This window comes from Meles meles, chromosome 4 (genome assembly GCF_922984935.1).
Source record: "Meles meles chromosome 4, mMelMel3.1 paternal haplotype, whole genome shotgun sequence".
Lineage (NCBI taxonomy): Eukaryota > Metazoa > Chordata > Mammalia > Carnivora > Mustelidae > Meles > Meles meles.
The window spans coordinates 117,492,489-117,514,785 of record NC_060069.1 but is presented as its reverse complement, the minus strand read 5'-3'; the positions used below and the strand labels follow the sequence as shown (position 1 = coordinate 117,514,785).

General features: G+C 39.5%; 2 pseudogenes; one reads left to right on the top strand and one right to left on the bottom strand.

The window, feature by feature from the left end:
• LOC123940763 overlaps window positions 1-7,921 on the bottom strand; it is a 78,080-nt pseudogene extending 70,159 nt beyond the window's left edge.
• Window positions 7,922-13,786: 5,865 nt separating this feature from the next.
• LOC123940762 lies at window positions 13,787-22,016 on the top strand (annotated as a pseudogene).
• Window positions 22,017-22,297: the final 281 nt, after the last annotated feature.

Below are 22,297 nucleotides of genomic sequence, written 5' to 3'. Positions count from 1 at the left end.
AAAAAGAGCATAGGATTGGGGTGGGGAGTGGAAATTGTGGGAATCAGGGCTGTTAGGGATGGGGGCTTAAGTCCCTGGACCAAGGACAGCCAACCCTGGCGCTGAGCCAGGGAGGGTGCGGTGAAGAAACCAGGTCTTGGTCTCTGAGCCACAAGTGCCTCTGAGAACGCATGGGTTGCGGGTCCCCTGAGGGGCGGGGAGCCTGGCCAGCTGGCAGAACCACAGCCCTGTGCACTCCCTACATGCGCTCTGCACTGCGCTATCAGAGCCTGAGTGCTGTCCCACACCTCTCCCTGAGAGAGGCGTGTGCAGGTGCCAGCCTGGTGCTCTCGGACTGGGAAAGTCCAGGCACTCCCAGCCCAGGCAAGCGGGAAAATCTCAGTGTGCTGTCCCTGCTTGGGACCTCTCTGGAGCTGCCCAGACAGCTGCTGCTGTCCTGGTTTTGGGTACAAGCAGGAGTACCTCTGTCCCCAGGGACCATGACTCAGAACGTGCTCTGCCTGCAGCCGAGGGGGAATTTATGTGTTCTGGAGCACCCAGAGGTGAACAGACTGAAGCTTCTCTCTGAAGGGAGGTCTGGGTGCAGTTTGCTTTCCTCTAAACCTCCAAAAACCATCAAAAGCTGTCAAGGCAAGAGAAAACAAAGGAACAAACAAACATAAAAACCTCCAGAAAACAAAAGCCTGAAAAACCTGTTTCCACAGAGCCCACCCCCTTGAGGGGGGAGGGAGGACTTAACTCAGGGAACACTGCCTGAAAACCCACATGGCAGGCCCCTCCCCCAGAATGCCAACTGGGGGGAAAAAAAAGGTGACAAGAGAACAGCCACCACTACTTCATAGATACAACATTTATTTTTAATTTGTTCTGACTATTCTGGTTCATTTTTTAATTTTTTATGTAGATAATTTTTAACCCATTTACCATCAGAGTGAGATGTCCAGTACATCAAATTCCATAATAACCTTCTAACCTAAACTTTTTGATACATATACCAGTGTTTTTCTTTTGCTTTTCTATTTTGTTAATTTTTTTAAATTTTAGTTTAGTTTAGTTTATTCTTTTTTTATTTTTATTTTTTAATATTCATATAGAGTTAAACTTCAAGGTAATCCCCTTTCCCCAATCAATGCTACCGCTATAGGTAAACCAATTTTTAATCCCCCTTTATCCTAGGAAAGTTGAGTCCTTTAACAAAGTTATCAAGATACATCCAGGAAGAATCAAAATAACATTCCTCACCCATGCTGATAATTTATAAACCTCTTCCATCTTTTTCTTCCGCCAGTGTTTCTGTGTGTTTGTGTTTGTCCTGATAGTATATAAATCTTATACTTGATGTTCTTTTTGATGAGGTTCTTCCTTTTTTTGCTTTTATATATATATATATATTTCTCTTGTCATATACATTTTTTTAAATTTTTCCCCCATTTTATTTATTTTTTTCAGCGTAACAGTATTCATTGTTTTTGCACAACACCCAGTGCTCCATGTAAAACGTGCCCTCCCTATTACCCACCATCTGTTCCCCCAACCTCCCACCCCTGACCCTTCAAAACCCTCAGGTTGTTTTTCAGAGTCCATAGTCTCTTATGGTTCACCTCTCCTCCCCAATGTCCATAGCCCCCTCCACCTCTCCCAATCCCACCTCCCCCCAGCAACCCCCAGTTTGTTTTGTGGGATTAAGAGTCATTTATGGTTTGTCTCCCTCCCAATCCCATCTTGTTTCATTTATTCTTCTCCTATCCCCCTAGCCCCCCATGTTGCTTCTCCATGTCCTCATATCAGGGAGATCATATGATAGTTGTCTTTCTCCGATTGACTTATTTCACTAAGCATGATATGCTCTAGTTCCATCCACGTCGTCGCAAATGGCAAGATTTCATTTCTTTTGATGGCTGCATAGTATTCCATTGTGTATATATACCACCTCTTCTTGATCCATTCATCTGTTGATGGACATCTAGGTTCTTTCCAGAGTTTGGCTATTGTAGACATTGCTGCTATAAACATTCGGGTACACGTGCCCCTTCGGATCACTATGTCTGTATCTTTAGGGTAAATACCCAGTAGTGCAATGGCTGGGTCATAGGGTAGTTCTATTTTCAACATTTTGAGGAACCTCCATGCTTGTTTTCCAGAGTGGTTGCACCAGCTTGCATTCCCACCAACAGTGGAGGAGGGTTCCCCTTTCTCCGCATCCTCGCCAGCATCTGTCATTTCCTGACTTGTTAATTTTAGCCATTCTGACTGGTGTGAGGTGGTATCTCATTGTGGATTTGATTTGTATTTCCCTGATGCCGAGTGACGTGGAGCACTTTTTCATGTGTCTGTTGGCCATCTGGATGTCTTCTTTGCAGAAATATCTGTTCATGTCCTCTGCCCATTTCTTGATTGGATTGTTTGTTCTTTGGGTGTTGAGTTTGCTAAGGTCCTTATAGATTTTGAATACTAGCCCTTTATCTGATATGTCGTTTGCAAATATCTTCTCCCATTCTGTCAGTTGTCTTTTGGTTTTGTTAACTGTTTCCTTTGCTGTGCAAAAGCTTTTGATCTTGATGAAATCCCAATAGCTCATTTTTGCCCTTGCTTCCCTTGCCTTTGCCGTTGTTCCTAGGAAGATGTTGCAACGGCTGAGGTCGAAGAGGTTGCTGCCTGCATTCTCCTCAAGGATTTTGATGGATTCCTTTCTCACATTGAGGTCCTTCATCCATTTTGAGTCTATTTTCGTGTGTGGTGTAAGGAAGTGGTCCAATTTCATTTTTCTGCATGTGGCTGTCCAATTTCCCCAGCACCATTTATTGAAGAGGCTGTCTTTTTTCCATTGGACATTCTTTCCTGCTTTGTCGAAGATTAGTTGACCATAGAGTTGAGGGTCCATTTCTGGGCTCTCTATTCTGTTCCACTGATCTATGTGTCTGTTTTTGTGCCAGTACCATGCTGTTGTGATGATGACAGCTTTGTAATAGAGCTTGAAGTCCGGAATTGTGATGCCACCCACTTTGGCTTTCTTTTTCAGTGTTCCTTTGTGTATTAGAGGTCTTTTCTGGTTCCATATAAATTTTAGGATTATTTGTTCCATTTCTTTGAAAAAAATGGATGGTATTTTGATAGGGATTGCATTAAATGTGTAGATTGCTGTAGGTAGCATGGACATTTTCACAATATTTATTCTTCCAATCCAGGAGCATGGAACATTTTTCCATTTCTTTGTGTCTTCCTCAATTTCTTTCATGAGTACTTTATAATTTTCTGTGTATAGATTCTTAGCCTCTTTGGTTAGGTTTATTCCTAGGTATCTTATAGTTTTGGGTGCAATTGTAAATGGGATTGACTCCTTAATTTCTCTTTCTTCTGTCTTGTTGTTGGTGTACAGAAATGCAACTGATTTCTGTGCATTGATTTTATATCCTGACACTTTACTGAATTCCTGGACAAGTTCTAGCAGTTTTGGGGTGGAGTCTTTTGGGTTTTCCACATATAGTATCATATCATCTGCGAAGAGTGATAGTTTGACTTCTTCTTTGCCAATTTGGATGCCTTTAATTTCTTTTTGTTGTCTGATTGCTGAGGCTAGGACTTCTAGTACTATGTTGAATAGCAGTGGTGATAATGGACATCCCTGCCGTGTTCCTGACCTTAGCGGAAAAGCTTTCAGTTTTTCTCCATTGAGAATGATATTTGCGGTGGGTTTTTCATAGATGGCTTGGATAATATTGAGGTATGTGCCCTCTATCCCTACACTTTGAAGAGTTTTGATCAGGAAAGGATGCTGTACTTTGTCAAATGCTTTTTCAGCATCTATTGAGAGTATCATATGGTTCTTGTTCTTTCTTTTATTAATGTGTTGTATCACATTGATTGATTTGCGGATGTTGAACCAACCCTGCAGCCCTGGAATAAATCCCACTTGATCGTGGTGAATAATCCTTTTAATGTACTGTTGAATCCTATTGGCTAGTATTTTGGCGAGAATTTTTGCGTCTGTGTTCATCAAGGATATTGGTCTGTAGTTCTCTTTTTTGGTGGGATCCTTGTCTGGTTTGGGGATCAAGGTGATGCTGGCCTCATAAAATGAGTTTGGAAGTTTTCCTTCCATTTCTATTTTTTGGAACATTTTCAGGAGAATAGGAATTAGTTCTTCTTTAAATGTTTGGTAGAATTCCCCTGGGAAGCCATCTGGCCCTGGGCTTTTGTTTGTTTGGAGATTTTTGATGACTGTTTCAATCTCCTTACTGGTTATGGGCCTGTTCATGTTTTCTATTCCTTCCTGGTTCACTTGTGGTAGTTTATATGTCTCTAGGAATGCATCCATTTCTTCCAGATTGTCCAATTTGTTGGCGTAGAGTTGCTCATAGTATGTTCTTATAATTGTCTGTATTTCTTTGGTGTTAGTTGTGATCTCTCCTCTTTCATTCATGATTTTATTTATTTAGTTCCTTTCTCTTTTCTTTTTGATGAGTCTGGCCAGGGGTTTATCAATCTTATTGATTCTTTCAGAGAACCAGCTCCTAGTTTCATTGATTTTTTCTATTGTTTTTTTGGTTTCTATTTCATTGATTTCTGCTCTGATCTTTATGATTTCTCTTCTCCTGCTGGGTTTTGGGTTTCTTTCTTGTTCTTTCTCCAGCTCCTTTAGGTGTAGGGTTAGGTTGTGTACTTGAGACATTTCTTGTTTCTTGAGAAAGGCTTGTACCACTATATATTTTCCTCTCAGGACTGCCTTTGCTGTGTCCCACAGATTTTGAACTGTTGTGTTTTCATTATCATTTGTTTCCATGAATTTTTTCAATTCTTCTTTAATTTCCTGGTTGACCCATTCATTCTTTAGAAGGATGCTGTTTAGTCTCCATGTATTTGGGTTCTTTCCAGCTTTCCTCTTGTGATTGAGTTCTAGCTTCAGAGCATTGTGGTCTGAAAATATGCAGGGAATGATCCCAATCTTTTGATACCGGTTGAGACCTGATTTGTGACCCAGGATGTGATCTATTCTGGAGAAGGTTCCATGTGCACAAGAGAAGAATGTGTATTCTGTTGCTTTGGGATGAAACGTTCTGAATATATCTGTGATGTCCATCTGGTCCAGTGTGTCATTTAAGGCCTTTATTTCCTTGTTGATCTTTTGCTTGGATGATCTATCCATTTCAGTGAGGGGAGTGCTCAAGTCCCCTACTATTATTGTATTATTATTGATGTGTTTCTTTGATTTTGTTATTAATTGGTTGATATGGTTGTCTGCTCCCACGTTAGGGGCATAGATATTTAAAATTGTTAGATCTTCTTGTTGGACAGACACTTTGAGTAGGATATAGTGTCCTTCCTCATCTCTTATAGTCTTTGGCTTAAAATCTAATTGATCTGATATAAGGATTGACACCCCAGCTTTCTTCTGATGCCCATTAGCATGGTAAATTGTTTTCCACCCCCTCACTTTAAATCTGGAGGTGTCTTCGCGTCTAAAATGAGTTTCTTGTAGGCAACATATGGATGGGTTTTGTTTTTTTATCCATTCTGATACCCTGTGTCTTTTGGTTGGGGCATTTAGCCCATTAACATTCAGGGTAACTATTGAGAGATATGAATTTAGTGCCATTATTAGTCTGTAAGGTGACTGTTACTGTATATTGTCTCTGTTCCTTTCTGGTCTACTACTTTTAGGCTCTCTCTCTGCTTAGAGGACCCCTTTCAAGATTTCCTGTAGAGCTGGTTCGGTGTTTGCAAATTCTTTCAGTTTTTGTTTGTCCTGGAAGCTTTTTATCTCTCCTTCTATTTTCAATGATAGCCTAGCTGGATAGAGTATTCTTGGCTGCATGTTTTTCTCGTTTAGTGCTCTGAATATATCATGCCAGCTCTTCTTCGCCTGCCAGGTCTCTGTGGATAAGTCTGCTGCCCATCTAATATTTTTACTATTGTATGTTACAGACTTCTTTTCCCGGTCTGCTTTCAGGATTTTCTCTTTGTCACTAAGACTTGTAAATTTTACTATTAGGTGACGGGGTGTGGACTTATTCTTGTTGACTTTGAGGGGGGTTCTCTGCACCTCCTGGATTTTGATGCTTGTTCCCTTTGCCATATTAGGGAAATTCTCTCCAATAGACCTTCTGCTCCCCTCTCTGTTTCTTCTTCTTCTAGAATCCCAATTATTCTAATGTTGTTTCGTCTTATGGTGTCACTTATCTCTCGAATTATCCCCTCGTGGTCCAGTAGCTGTTTGTCCCTCTTTTGCTCGGCTTCTTTATTCTCTGTCATTTGGTCTTCTATATCACTAATTCTTTCTTCTGCCTCATTTATCCTAGCAGTGAGAGCCTCCATTTTTGTTTGCACCTCATTAATAGCTTTTTTGATTTCAACTTGGTTAGATTTTACTTCTTTAATTTCTCCAGAAAGGGCTTTAATATCTCCAGAGAGGGTTTCTGTAATATCTTCCATGCCTTTTTCGAGCCCGGCTAGAATGTTCAGAATCGTCATTCTGAACTCTTGATCTGACATATTACCAATGTCTGTGTTGATTAGGTCCCTAGCCTTCAGTACTGTCTCTTGTTCTTTTGTTTGTGGTGATTTTTTCCGCCTTGTCATTTTGTCCAGATAAGGGAATATGAAGGAGCAAATAAAATACTAAAAGGGTGGCAAAGACCCCAGAAAAATGCACTGTAACCAAATGAGAAGAGACCCTAAATTTTGGGGGGGAGAAAAGGGATAAAAAGAGGTTCAGAAAAAAAAAAGAAAAAAATTTAAAAAATAAAACAAAGAAAAAATATAAAAAAGAAAGAAACTATATATATATTTAGATAAACCAGTCAAAAAATGTTAAAAAAGAAAAGGCTAAAAGTTTTTAAAAATTTAGCAGAAGAAGAAAAAAGAAAAAAAAAATTGAAAAAAGAGAAAAAAAAATTTGAAGTAGCCGCAAGACTAAAGAATCATGGGGAGAAAGCCATGAGTTCCGTGCTTTGCTTTCTCCTCCTCTGGAATTGCGCTGCTGTCTTAGGAATTGAACCTACTTTCCTTGATAGATGAACTTCGTCCTGGCTGGATATTTTGTTGATCTTCTGGGGGAGGGGCCTGTTGTAGTGACTCTCAAGTGTCTTTGCCTGAGGCGGGATTGCACCGCCCTTACCAGCGGCCAGACTAAGTAATGGCTCGGGTTCGCTTTTGGGAGCTTCTGTTCCCTGAATGCTTTCCGTAGAGTTCCAGAGGACGGGAATGAAAATGGCGGCCTCCTAGTCTCTGGCCCGGAGGAACCTAGAGCCTGGGGCTCCACTCCTCAGTGCGCCCCCAGAGGACAGCACCCAATCACTCCCGTATCCTCAGCCTTCAGCTGCGCTCTGAGCTCACCCAGCCCGCGACCAGTTCAAGGTAACCCCGAGCTGAGAGTTCAGTCCTCGGCTCTGTCTCTGCAGCCGGCTTCTCCGTTCTAATACCTGCGAGCTCTGAGACACTCCGACACCCCCGATCCTTCTGTGACTCTGCGGGACCTGGGGCCACGCTGACCCTGCGCGGGCTTCACCCTGGTTTAGCCTCTGGAGCAATGTCCCTCAGTGGAACAGACTTTTAAAAGTCCTGATTTTGTGCTCCGTTCCTCCGCTGCTTGCCGGGAGCCGGCCCCTCCCCCCCGCGGTCTATCTTCACGTCGTTTTAGATTCACTTCTCCACCAGTCCTACCTTTCAGAAAGTGGTTGATTTTCTGTTTCTAGAGTTGCTGTTCTTCTTCTCTTCGATCTCACTTGCAACTGGAAGACGCCTAAGATGCGTGGAAATGGAGAGGATGAGAAGATCTCCTGAGGGTACAGATCCGCCAGCCAAGTGAGCAATCACCTCCAAAAATCACAGGCGGGGAGGTGGCTGCAGATCGTCCCCTGCTCCGGTCCCCACCACTGCCGCCGCCGCCGCCGCCGCTGCTACCTGTAGACACGCGCACACACATGCACACCCTTGTCATATACATTTATCAGTCTTTTTGTTTCTTTTTGTTTGTATACTTCATAAATCTTACCTTGGGGCACATGTGGATTGGTGTTCTCTTTTTTTTTTTTAAAGATTTTATTTATTGATTTGACAGACGGAGATCACAAGTAGGCAGAGAAGCAGGCAGAGAGAGAGAGGAGGAAGCAGGCTCTCTACTGAGCAGAGAGCCTGATGTGGGGCTCGATCCCAGAACCCTGGGATCATGACCTGAGGTAAAGGCAGAGGCTTTAACCCACTGAGCCACTCGGGCATCCCGAGTCTTCTCTTTTATCTTTCTTTTTTTCCCTGTCTCTCTTTTTTCCCTTTTTTCTCTCTTTCTTTTTTCTTTGGTTTGGGTGGGGACTCTTGATTGCTCAGAAGCATACCAGGGTGCACCTTAACTGCACCACAGTTGATACATCCAGGTACATCTGTTCAGCCATCTCTCACCAAAATGACTAGGAATAGGAACGCCCAACAGAAGAAAAATTCAGAGGATGGGCCTTCTGCAACAGAGCTAATGGCTATCGACATAGATAATATGTCAGAAAGGGAATAAAAACTAACAATTTTCCAGGCAATAGCTAGGTTGGAGAAAGCCATGGATGACCAAAAGGAATTGATTAGGGCAGAACTGAAAGCCACCAGGAATTATGTTCACAAAGTTAGGGAAGAACTGAAATCCACCAGGGTTGATGTTCACAATGTTCTCAGTGAGTTTCAATCTAATCTGAATTCTCTAAAAGCTAGGGTAACTGAGACAGAAGGTAGAATTAGTGATCTGGAGGACAAATAGATAGAGAGAAAGGATCAGGAGGAAGCCTGTAACAAACAGCTTAGAAGCCATGAAAGCAGAATCAGGGAAATAAATGATGCCATGAAACGTTCCAACATCAGAATTATTGAAATCCCTGAAGGTAAGGAGAAAGAAAGAAGTCTAGATGATATAGTGGAACAAGTTGTCCATGAAAATTTTCCAAATCTCGTGAATGGAACCAGCGTTCATGCACTAGAGGCAAAACGGCTTCCCCCCAAGATTATAGATTCTTGAAAGTCCTCAAGACACCTGAGAGTAAGAATGAGGAATTATAATTGTCGACAGGCTCTCTTGAAGGCAGCTAGGACAAAGAAACTCCTTACATACAGAGGAAAGCCCATTAAAATAACGTCAGACCTGCCACAGAAACCTGGCAAGCCAGAAAGGGCTGGCAAGATATATTCAGGGCACTAAATGAGAAGAACATGCAGCCAAGAATCTATCTAGTAATACTGACATTCAAAATGGATGGATAGATAAAGAGTTTCCAAGACCTGCAAGGCTTAAAAGAGTATGTGACCACCAAGCTGACACTGCAGGATATATTAAGGGGGGTTTTATAAAAGAGGGAAAATCCTAAGGATATCATTTAATAGAAATATAGAGACAATCTACAGAAAGAAAGACTTCAAAGGTAACACGATGTCAATAAAAACGTATCTATCAATAATCACTCTCAAAGTGAATGGCCTAAATGCGTCCATAAAACAACACAGGGTTGCAGACTGGATAAAATCACAGGACTCATCCATACGTTGTCTATAAGAGACTCATTTCAACCTAATGATATACCCAGACTGAAAATGAAGGGATGGAGAAGCATCTTTCATGCCAATGAGCCTCAAAAGAAGGCCGGGGTAGCAATTCTCATATCATATCTAAAAAAATCAACAAAGATTCTCATATCTAAAAATTATACTTTAAACTAAAGACTGTAGTCAGAGATACAGAAGGACACTACATAATTCTTAAAGAAACTATCCACCAAGATGAAGTAACAATTGTAAATATCTGTGCCTCCAATATGGAAGCAGCCAATTACATAAGAAAACTATTAATCAAGATAAAGAATCATATTGATATGAATACACTAATAGTAGATCTTAACATGCCTCTCTCAGTAATACACAGATCATCCAAGCAGAAAATCAATAAAGAAACAAGCACTGAATGACACATTGGGCCAGATGGACCTCATAGATATATAGAGAACATTCCACCCTAAAACAACAGAATACTCATTCTTCTCAAGTGCACATAGAACCTTCTCCAGAATAGACCACATACTGGGTGACAAATCAGGACTCAACCTATACCAAAAGACTGAGGTTATTCCCCACATATTCTCAGATCACAAAGCTTTGAAACTGGAGCTCAATCACAGGGAAAAGTTCAGAACGAACTCAAACACCTGGAAGCTAAAGACCACCTTGTTTAAGAATGCTTGGATCAACCAGGAGATCAAAGAAGAACTTAATCAATTCACGGAAACCAATGAGAATGAAGACACTTCAGTCCAAATCCTATGGGATACAGCAAAGGCAGTTCTAAGGGGGAAATACATAGCCATTCAAGCCTCTCTCAAAAAAATTGAAAAATCCAGAATACACCAGCTCTCTCTACACCTTAAAGAACTGGAGGGCCAACAACAAACTAAACCAACCCCACATACAAGAAGGGAAATAATCAAGATTAGAGCAGAGATCAATGAGGTAGAAACTACAGATGCAGTAGAAAGTATCAATGAAACTAGAAGCTGGTTTTTTGAAAGAATCAATAAGATCGATAAACAAATGGCCACACTGATCCAAAAGAAAAGAGAGAAAGCTCAAATTAATAAAATTATGAATGAAAAGGGAGAGATCACAGCTAACAACAAGGGAATAGAAACAATCATCAGAAGTTATTATCAGCAGTTATATGCCAATAAGTTAAGCAACCTAGAGGAAATGGATGCATTTCTGGAAAACTATAAACTCCCAAAATTGAACCAGGAAGAAACTGACAACCTGAATAGAATGATATCTAGTAATGAGATTGAAGTAGTGATCAAAAACCTCCCAAAAACCAAGAGCCCAGGACCTGACGGATTCCCTGGGGCATTCCACCAAACTTTCAAAGAAGAAATAACCCCAATTCTCCTGAAGCTGTTTCAGAAAATAGAAACAGAAGGAAAACTTCCAGACTCTTTATGAAGCCAGCATTAATTACCCTGATCCGCAAACCAGGCAAAGACCACACGAAAAAGGAGAATTTCAGACCAATATCACTGATGAATTTGGATGCTAAGATTCTCAACAAGGTCCTAGCAAATAGGATCCAACAACACATTAAAAAGATTATCCACCATGACCAGGTGGGATTCATCCCTGGGTTACATACAAGGGTAGTTCAACATTCTCAAATCAACCAATGTGATAGAACAAATCAATAAGAGAAGAGAGAAGAAGCACATGGTCCTCTCAATTGATGCAGAAAAAGCATTTGAGAAAATCCAGCATCCGTTCCTGATTAAAACACTTCAAACTATAGGGATAGAGGGAACATTCCTGAACTTCTTAAATTGATATATGAAAAACACACAGCAAATATCATCCTCAGTGGGAAAAAGCTCACAGTCTTCCCATTGAGATCAGGAACACGACAAGGATGCCCACTCTCACCACTCTTGTTCAACATAGTATTAGAAGTCCTAGCAACAGCAATCTGACAACAAAGAGAAATAAAAGGTATCCAAATTGGCAATGAAGAAGTCAAATTCTCTCTCTTTGCAGATGACATGATTCTTTATATGGAAAACCCAAAAGACTCCACCCCCAAACTACTAGAACTCATACAGAAATTCAGGAACATGGCAGGATACAAAGTCAATGTACAGAAATCAGTGGCTTTCTTATACACCACCAATGAAAATACAGAAAGGGAAATTAGAGAATCAATTCCATTTACTATAGCACCAAGAACCATATGATACCTGGCAATAAACCTAACCAAAGAGGTAAAAGATCTGTACTTGTGGAACTACAGAACACTCATGAAAGAAATTGAAGAAGACACAAAAAGATGGAACAACATTCCAAGTTCTTGGGTCGGAAGAATAAACATTGTTCAAATGTCTATACAGCCTAGAGCAATCTATACTTTTAATGCCATTCTGATCAAAATTCCATGGGTATTTTTCAAAGAGCTGCAGCAAATAATCCTAAAATTTGTATGGAATCAGAAGATACCCTGAATCGCTAAGGAAATGTTGAAAAACAAAAATAAAACTGGTGGCATCACGTTACCTGAATTCAAGCTTTACTACAAGGCTGTGATCACCAAGACAGCATGATGTTGGCATAAAACCAGATACATAGACCAGTGGAACAGAGTAGAGAGCCCAGATATGGACCCTCAACTCTATGGTCAAATAATCTTAGACAAAATGGGAAAAAAAATACAGTGCAAAAAGTCTCTTCAATAAATGGTGCTGGGAAAATTGGACAGCTATATGTAGAAGAATGAGACTCGAACATTGTCTGTATACAAAGATAAACTTGAAATGGATAAAAGACTTCCATGATAGACAGGAATGCATCAGAATCCTAGTGGAGAACATAGGCAACAAATCAAAAAGGCAACACTCGGAATGGGAGAAGATATTTGCAAATGACAGTATGGACAAAAATTTGATATCCAGGATCTATACAGAACTTCTCAAACTCAATGCACACAAAACAGATAATCATATCAAAAAATGGGCAGATAATACGAACAGACACTTCTCCAGTGAAGACATACAAATGGCTATCAGACACATGAAAAAAATGTTCATCATCACTAACCATCAGGAAGATTCAAGTTAAAACCACATTGAGATACCATCTTACACTAGTTATAATGGCCAAAATTAGCAAGACAGGAAACAACGTGTGCTGGAGAGGATGTGGAGAAAGGGGAACCCTCTTACACTGTGGGTGGGAATGCAACTTGGTGCAGCCACTTTGGAGATTCCTCAAGAAATTAAAAATAGAGCTCCCTATCATGCTGCAATTGCACTGCTGGGTATTTACCCCAAAGATACAGATGTAGTGAAAAAAGGGCCATCTGTACCCCAATGTTTATTGCAGCAAAGGCCATGGTCGCCAAACTGTGGAAAGAACCAAGATGCCCTTCAACGGACCAATGGATAAGGAAGATGTGGTCCATATACATGATGGAGTATTATGCCTCCATCAGAAACGATGAATACCCAACTTTTGTAGCAACATGGCTGGGACTGGAAGAGATTATGCTGAGTGAAATAAGTCAAGCAGAGAGAGCCAATTATCATATGGTTTCACTTATTTGTGGAGCATAACAAATGACATGGAGAACATGGGGAGATGGAGAGAAGGGAGTTGAGGGAAATTGGAAGGGGAGATGAACCATGAGAGACTATGGACTCTGAAAAACAACCTGAAGGTTTTGAAGGGGCAGGGTTGGGAGATTGGGGGAGCCAGGTGGTGGGTATTTTGGAGGGCACATGTTGCACGGAGCACGGGGTGTAGTGCAAAAACCATGAATTCTGTTATGCTGAAAGAAATAAATAAAATAAAGTTGAATCTCAAAGCTAAAAAATAAGATATATATAACTGAATATAGAAATAGAAAATATTTCAGTAGACATTTTAGTAAACAAGATATGCAGATATCATTTAGAGACACAAAAATATGTTCAAAAAATTCATCATTGGGAAAATGCAAATGACTATAGTGAGATACACTGGCCCACCATTTAAAATAACTAAAATTGAGGGGCACCTGGGTGACTCAGTTGGTTAAGCATCTCCCTTCTGCTCAGGTCATGATCTCAGGATCCTGGGATCAAGTCCTGCATCCAGCTCTTGCTCAGTGGGGTGTCTGCTTCTCTCTCTCATGCTTCCTCTGTGCTCTCTCTCTCTCTCTCAAATAAATAAATAAATAAATAAATAAATATCTTTAAGAGAATAGCTAAAATTGAAAAGACTACTATTATTAGAAGCAACAATACAGACTTTTGTACCCATGAATGGGCCACAATATGAGGTGAGAGATAAATACACAAAATTGAAGAGAAGAATTAGTTTTAATTCACGTTTGAAATTTCCAGTTGCACATATTGTTTACACACCCTCCTACTGAGTTTTGACAGAGCTTCTCTTTTATCTATGTAGTTTATTTCCCCCCTTTTCTTTTGCTTTCACAAACAAAGTCTAAGCACACAGAATAACTGATTAATGACTCCACCAAAATATAGGCCCTTTGCTTTCCCCCTAGCTGCCATCAAGTCCCATGTGGAGGTTAAGCACTTTTACTCCTCTTTGATACCAAATCAAAATGTTGCTATTTGTACATTGTACTCTTTTGACATATATAATGTCATTATTTTCTGAGTGAACATTATGTCACTTCTCTCTTAGTGTTTAAAGGTAAATATGAACACCTTACCACTGTGTTCAAAATATCTCACTACTTGTCCTTAAAAGTGGGATAAAGAACAAAGTGCCTGACCTAGTCTCCAGACCCTATGCGAGCCAAACCATGTTGGTCTTTCTCATCCCATCTGGCTCCTCTTGCTTCTCTTTGGGTGCCAGCTACATTTACCACTTTTCTTGATGTGCTTCTCCAATGATCTGGCTCTGAGATCATCTAGGCCCTCTTATATGGAAGGATGCAAGGCCCTAAATGTGGCAAATGTCCAGGTCACCACATTGTTAATGAAGACTCTCAGACATCCTCCCTTATCAAAAGAGAATCTGCATTTTAGGAAAATTGCTAGGAGATTCACAGGCATTAATATTTGAGAAGCATTGATATATGCCACCTCCCACTATGGTCCTTTGTTTTGTTTCCCCTTTCATCTTCCCTTGACCTCTGTGAAGTGAGATTTCTCATCAGTTTACAAATTAAAGTGCGAAGTTCAGTGTAGTTCTGAAATATGAGCTGCACTTTACATGAGAAGGACACCTGTATTTGAGGTTCCCCTGAAGGGAATGCAGAACTTTGGCCTCATTAAAATCATGTACGAGTGGCTCAGATGTGATCATACTAATCAAATCACTCAGAGCATCAACATTTATACATTAAAATTTACATAAATATGTCAGAGGTGTAATTAATATTCAAAAATAGGGGCATAAAATATAATATCTATGATGACTCGATGTTTATGATTTCAGAGTCTATAATGCCCTATGATCTACTGGACTTTTCACACATGTTCAACTTTACAATGCACAAAAGAACAATTTTAGTTTTGGTTTTCTTTTTATTTTTTAAAATTCTTTTCAGCATAACAGTATTCATTGTTTTTGTACCACACCAGTGCTCCATGCAATATGTGCCCTCCCCAATACCCACCACCTGGTTACCCCGCTTCCCACCCCCTGCCCCTTCAAAACCCTCCGGTTGTTTTTCAGTGTTCATAGTCTCTCATGGTTCACCTCCCCTTCAAATTTCCGTCAACTCCCTTCTCCTCTCCATCTCCCCATGTCCTCCATGTTATTTGTTATGCTCCACAAATAAATGAAACCATATGATAACTGGCTCTCTCTGCTTGACTTATTTCACTCAGCATAATCTCTTCCAGTCCAGTCCCTGGTGATACAAATGTTGGGTATTCATCCTTTCTGATGGATAATTCTGATGCATAATACTCCATAGTGTACATGGACCACATCTTCCTTATCCATTCATCTGTTGAAGGGCATCTTGGTTCTTTGCACAGTTTGGTGACCATGGCTCTTGCTGCTATAAACATCAAGAATACACAAAGAACTTCTCAAACAACACACACAGAACTGATAATCATAGCAAAAAATGGGCAGAAGATATGAACAGACACTTCTCCAATGAAGACATACAAATGGCTATCAGACACATGAAAAAATGCTCATCATCACTAGCCATCAGGGAAATTCAAATTAAAACCACATTGAGATACCACCTGACACCAGTTAGAATGGCCAAAATTAGCAAGACAGGAAACAACGTGTGTTGGAGAGGATGTTGGGGAGACCAGTGGAACAGAATGGATAGCCCAGATATGGACCCTCAACTCTATGGTGAAATAATCTTCGACAAAACAGGAAAAAATATTCAATGGAAAAAAGGCAGTCTCTTCAATAAATGGTGCTGGGAAAACTGGACAGCGATATGTAGAAGAATGAAACTCGACCATTCTCTTACACCGTTCACAAAGATAAACTCGAAATGGATAAAAGACCTCAACGTGAGACAGGAATCTATCAGAATCCTAGAGGAGAACATAGGCAGTAACCTCTTCGATATCAGCCACAGCAACTTCTTTCAAGATATGTCTCCAAAGGCCAAGGAAACAAAAGCAAAAATGAACTTTTGGGACTTCATCAAGATCAAAAGCTTCTGCACAACAAAGGAAACAGTCAACAAAACAAAGAGGCAACCCACGGAATGGGAGAAGATATTTGCAAATGACAGTACAGACCAAAGGTTGATATCCAGGATCTAAAAAGAACTTCTCAAACTCAACACACACAAAACAGATAATCATATCAAAAAATGGGCAGAAGATATGAACAGACACTTCTCCAACGAAGACATACAAGGGGCTATCAGACACATGAAAAAATGTTCATCATCACTAGCCATCAGGGAGATTCAAATTAAAACAACTTTGAGATACCACCTAACACCAGTTAGAATGGCCAAAATTAGCAAGACAGGAAACAACGTGTGCTGGAGAGGATGTGGAGAAAGGGGAACCCTCTTACACTGTTGGTGGGAATGCAAGTTAGTGCAGCCACTTTGGAGAACAGTGTGGAGATTCCTGAAGAAATTAAAAATAGAGCTTCCCTATGACCCTGCAATTGCACTGCTGGGTATTTACCCCAAAGATACAGATGTAGTGAAAAGAAGGGCCATTTGTACCCCAATGTTTATTGCAGCAATGGCTACGGTTGCCAAACTGTGGAAAGAACCAAGATGCCCTTCAACGGATGAATGGATAAGGAAGATGTGGTCCATATACACAATGGAGTATTATGCCTCCATCAGAAAGGACGAATACCCAACTTTTGTAGCAACATGGACGGGACTGGAAGAAATTATGCTGAGCGAAATAAGTCAAGCAGAGAGAGTCAAGTATCATATGGTCTCACTTATTTGTGGAGCATAACAAATAACATGGAGGACATGGGGAGATGGAGAGGAGAGGGAGTTGAGGGAAACTGGAAGGGGAGATGAACCATAAGAGACTATGGACTCTGAAAAACAACCAGAGGGTTATGAAGGGGCGGCAGGGGGGTGGGGGGGGGGGTGGGAGGTTGAGGAACCAGGTGGTGGGTAATAGGGAGGGCATGTACTGCATGGAGCACTGGGTGTGATGTCAAAACAATGAACACTGTTATGCTGTAAATAAACAAATAAAAAATTATAAAAAAGATATGGGTAAGAGAGAAATGATTACTATAAAATTCATTATTCTTTATATATAAATTTGATATACTCTTACATTTATAATAATTTTACATTGGGTTTACAAGAGCCAAAAAGCCAGGTGAGTAATGGAAAACAAATACTGAATAATGTACATAATAAATCTTAATGACTCTCCTCTAGTAAGCAAAATAGCTGTAAGACTGAATTACTCCCTTTAACAATGTTTTATTATTTCTTAACATATCTGTAATGAATTTATGAGTATTCATGAACTAGAGTGTTAAACAATTTAAACTGCATTTAAATAGAATTCCATCATGGTTCCTACATCAGTAATCTTTCTGCTCATTCTGATTAAAAGCTCCTTTACTTTTAACTGATCACATTTTCTAATTCACACTTTTAAGGTAGGTCAGTTGTGTATTAACTCTATCCTATCTCTCACTTCTGAAAAGCATTTCATTGACTATTTATACACATGTAGCAGGAAATAGGCAGTAGGTCCTCCTTCACTTCTCTTTCCAGCATTTATAGCTTAATAAAATGAACACAAACTGAATTTGAGATTTTTTCATTATTTAGTGATTTGGACTTGCCTAGAAAGGAGTTTTTTTCCAATAAAAATACCTTTATCATGTGATATTAGTAGCTTTGTTATTTATATCACCTATATTCCACTCCATTCTGCCTCAATTTTATTCTGTGAAAACACTGGTAGAGAAAAGGTGTTCTCAAGTGAAATCATAAAGATTTCTAGAAAAAGTCAGTCCTAATCACTATTATAGCAAATGTAAGGCAACTTTTAAATATGAAAAACCTTTCAGACAGTGATAATATATTTATGAGCAAAGTTTGTGAAGTAAAATTTAACCAGAAAATCTTTTACATACACCTATTCCATAGAATAATAATTTGGAAATTTGAATAAAATAAGGAAAGAAAAGATTCCTATTGTTGACAACTTTAAAATAAAGGGTTAAAATAAACATTTATCCTTAAACCCTGGGCCTTTGCCTTTTTGTTGTCCATAGTCTTTCTCTGATACATTCTTGTTTTCTTTTAAAGATTTATTTCTTTGTTTTAGGAAGGGAGAGAGAGAGTGTGTGCAAGTAGGTAAAAGGGCAGAGTGAGAGAGAGAGAGAGAGGTCCTCAAGCAGATGCCCCACTGAGTGCATAATCCAATGTGTGGCTTAATCCCAGGACTCTGAGATTATGACTTGACTGAAATCGAAAATCTGCCTCTTAACCCACTGAGCCACCCAGTTACCCCTGATATATTCTTAATCCTTCTCTTTGGCTTGTCTTTCCCACACTTACTAGTCATGTGTCTATTATTCTCTGCCTATTTCTGTTCCTGCATCTTGTGATCTTAACCCACCCAAACTTCTCCTTCTGCTGTATTCTTTCTTCTTTCTATGACTTTCTCTTCATTTCCCTCTTTTGAAAATTTTTAATAAAGCGATATCAAGGAAAAATGTTCTATTTGTCCACCTGCAGTAGACATATAACAACTGTTGTCCAAATTCTTGGAATATTTAATCTTGCTTCCCTTCTCACTGTTGTGCAGTTGTTTCCCACTCACTGCTCATTATGCTCTGGTCTTCACTGCATCACAAGACAGAAATTGCTCTCACTAAAGCCATCTCTTAGAGTCCATGCTTAATCACACCTGTTCACTCCTTATCCTGCTAGAGCATTTATTTTAGTGATTGGTACCATAATTTTCTTTGATCTTGACTATCTTCCTCTCTTTTTGTTATTGACACTCATCTTGATCATTCTGCTCAGTATCCTTTCCTTGTCTCTCCCTATCTTTATTCGCTGCCAGTCAGAACTATCAGTTTCACCAAGAAATTATTTTTTGGAATGGAATGGAATGGAATCTCATATTCTAAAGGAATCTTCTGAGAAAAAATGGGTAGGAACAGAAGCAAGCATGGCCATCTGTCAATAGCAAAAATTATATTCCAGCATTGATTCCATGAGGGCTATTGTCACCACTGCTATCTGAGAATGCCACTGTTCTCATGGAGAGAGTCACTGGTGTGGGTGCAGGGTGCATTTGCTGGAACCTTCATATTGTGCCTTGGCTGCCTTTGCAATTCAAATTATCTTTTGTCCTTGTCTGTTTTCCTCCCTCATTCCAAATTTCAACCTTAGTGTGAGTGATGTAGAGTTGCGAAACCTACATCATGTCACCTCACCCTAGATATCAGGGAGATAGGAAAGTCAACCATAGTACTTTTGGGTCCCAGAATGAGTGTTAGAGTTTGCTGGCATCAAAAGTATGTGGTAGAAAAGAGGATCAGTTTGGCTATCTAAAGGGGATATATAACTTCACTCCACTTTAATATATGTTGTTAGTTTAGTTATTCACCATTCTCTTCACTTTATGTATTCTCCAATAGTTAGATCATACATAACTATGCCTTCAGTCTACCCAATGATTTTCAATTCATGATTTGCCATAGACTCAAACTACAAAGTACACATGCGCTGGATGTCCACAAAGTGGCCACTGCTTCTGAGTTTTAATCAAATTTTTATGAGACTCTACCCAGTTGCCAAGCGGTGATTCCATTCTTCACTGACGAACCCTGTAATGTGTCAGAGAAGCACTGCATCTATCTTCTGAACACTTTCTTCTGTCTCTTCATCTTCCCACCAATCTCAATGTCATTTCACACACAGATTAGCCATGTCACCTGTGTTTGGGTCAGTTATAGTTCAAATAGAATACAGATTATTAGCCTTAATAATTGACTCACTAAATCAATGTCTACAGTAAAACCTCAAATCTATATTTTGCATAAAACTTTCCCCAGAATGTGTGATCTGGAGGACATTTTATACAAAATATAGATTTGACTTTTTACTATAGGTTCTGGTTTGAGAACACTGAATACTAGTAATTTTTTACTAGTATTCCTGACCCTAATCTCAAACTCTCTGCAGCCTATTTTCTACACCTCCATATATTCATTTTAAAAAGAATCTACCAGTACTACTCTTTTCTCTTAGTTTCAATGCATGTTGATTCCCTAATGAATAATGTTCATGATCCTCCACATGCCATTTAACTCATTTTATTACTGAGGCCCTTCAAGATCCTTTTCCCTTTAGCCTACACCCACATCCCAAACATAAAATTTCCAAATTATGCAGATCCTGTCCCATAAATTTAGGACGTACTACATTGTCTTTCATTTTTTCCAATTCTGTTCATTGCTGCACATTTAAAAAATTGAAATAATTCCACCTATTTCGAAGCCCTTAAAATAGATTCCAATCAATAGAGAGGCAATACACAAAATTGAGATGGTATTATGATGTGCATTATTTTATTTCAACTCTCCTTTCTATATTTTCTTGTTATAAATTGAATGACTTTTTCCGACATACTAAATTTCATTTCAGGCAACACTCAGTGAGGATATGGAAAAGGAACATAGAAAAGGACTTGAAAATGCAACATTGCTGAATGATCTGATTCTCACAGGACTCACATATGAACCGCTGTGGCAAATACCCTTGTTCCTAATGTTTTGGCCTAATTGCTCTCATATGGAATGACTCTCAGCTTCATATCCCCATGTACTTAATCTAAAAGATTGGCATTTGTGGATGCTTAGATATCATCCACAGTATCCCCCAAGATGCTGGTCAATTTTTTTTTTGCCAAAACCAAAATGACATCTCTTTCAGAATGCATGATACATTTTTTTCCTTTGCAATAAGTAAAACAGTGGAATGTCTTCTGCTGGCAACAATGGCATATGATCGCTATGAGGCTGTATGCAAACCATTACATTATCCAGTGATTATGTCCAAGACACTGCATCCGCTTGTTAGTTTTGTCACTTTTAGGTGGCCTTCTTCATGCCATAATTCATAGTTCTTTCTTGTTTTTTTTGTTGTTTATTTGTTTATTTATAGCATAACAGTGTTCATTGTTTTGGCATCACACCCAGTGCTCCATGCAGTACGTGCCCTCCCTATTACCCACCACCTGATTCCTCAACCTCCCACCCCCCCCTCCTGCCGCCCCTTCAAAACCCTCTGGTTGTTTTTCAGAGTCCATAGTCTCTCATGGTTCATCTCCCCTTCCAGTTTCCCTCAACTCCCTCTCCTCTCCATCTCCCCATGTCCTCCATGTTATTTGTTATGCTCCACAAATAAGTGAGACCATATGATACTTAACTCTCTCTGCTTGACTTATTTCGCTCAGCATAATCTCTTCCAGTCCCATCCATGTTGCTACAAAAGTTGGGTATTCATCCTTTCTGATGGAGGCATAATACTCCATTGTGTATATGGACCACATCTTCCTTATCCATTCATCCGTTGAAGGGCATCTTGGTTCTTTCCACAGTTTGGCGACCATAGTTCTTTCTTGTTAAGATTAACCTTCTGCAATTCCATCACAGTACATCACTTTTACCATGACATTATACCATTACTTAAGATTTCTTGCACCGACTCTTCTATCAATTATCTGACAATATTTGTTTTTGCTGGGTCAATACAGATGTTCACCATTCTGATAGTTCTTGTTTCCTACACACAAGTTCTGTCTACAATCTTAAAAAAGAAGCCCCTACAAGTCATAAGGAAAGCCTTCTCTACCTGTGGAGCCCATCTCTTATCTGTCTCCTTATACTGCATTGCTCTTGTCTTCATATATGTGCGCCCCATATCTACACAATCAAAAGACCAAGATATGACGGACTCTCTATTTTACACTATCATAATTCCTTTGTTAAATCCAATTATCTACAGTTTGAGAAATAAGAAAGTCATAGATTCATTGAGGAAAATATTGAAGAGAAATTCTTAGAATTCACATTATTATCTGTTCTCGTTTCACTAGAATGACAAACTGTATAGATTACATACATGCTAGGTGTTGATTAGGGTTCAGTTTTTGCAGTAATAATTGTGCTAATGTTTAAATGACAAGGTGAGATTGCAAAAAAATATATGTATATGAAGTAAAAAGTTGAGGGAATTTTAATCAAGTGTTCATGACAAAATAATTTAAAAGGAAAAATATTTCACATGCTTGCATGTTTCAATGTGGCTTCATAAATGCATTAAGCATTGAAATAGGGTAATTTC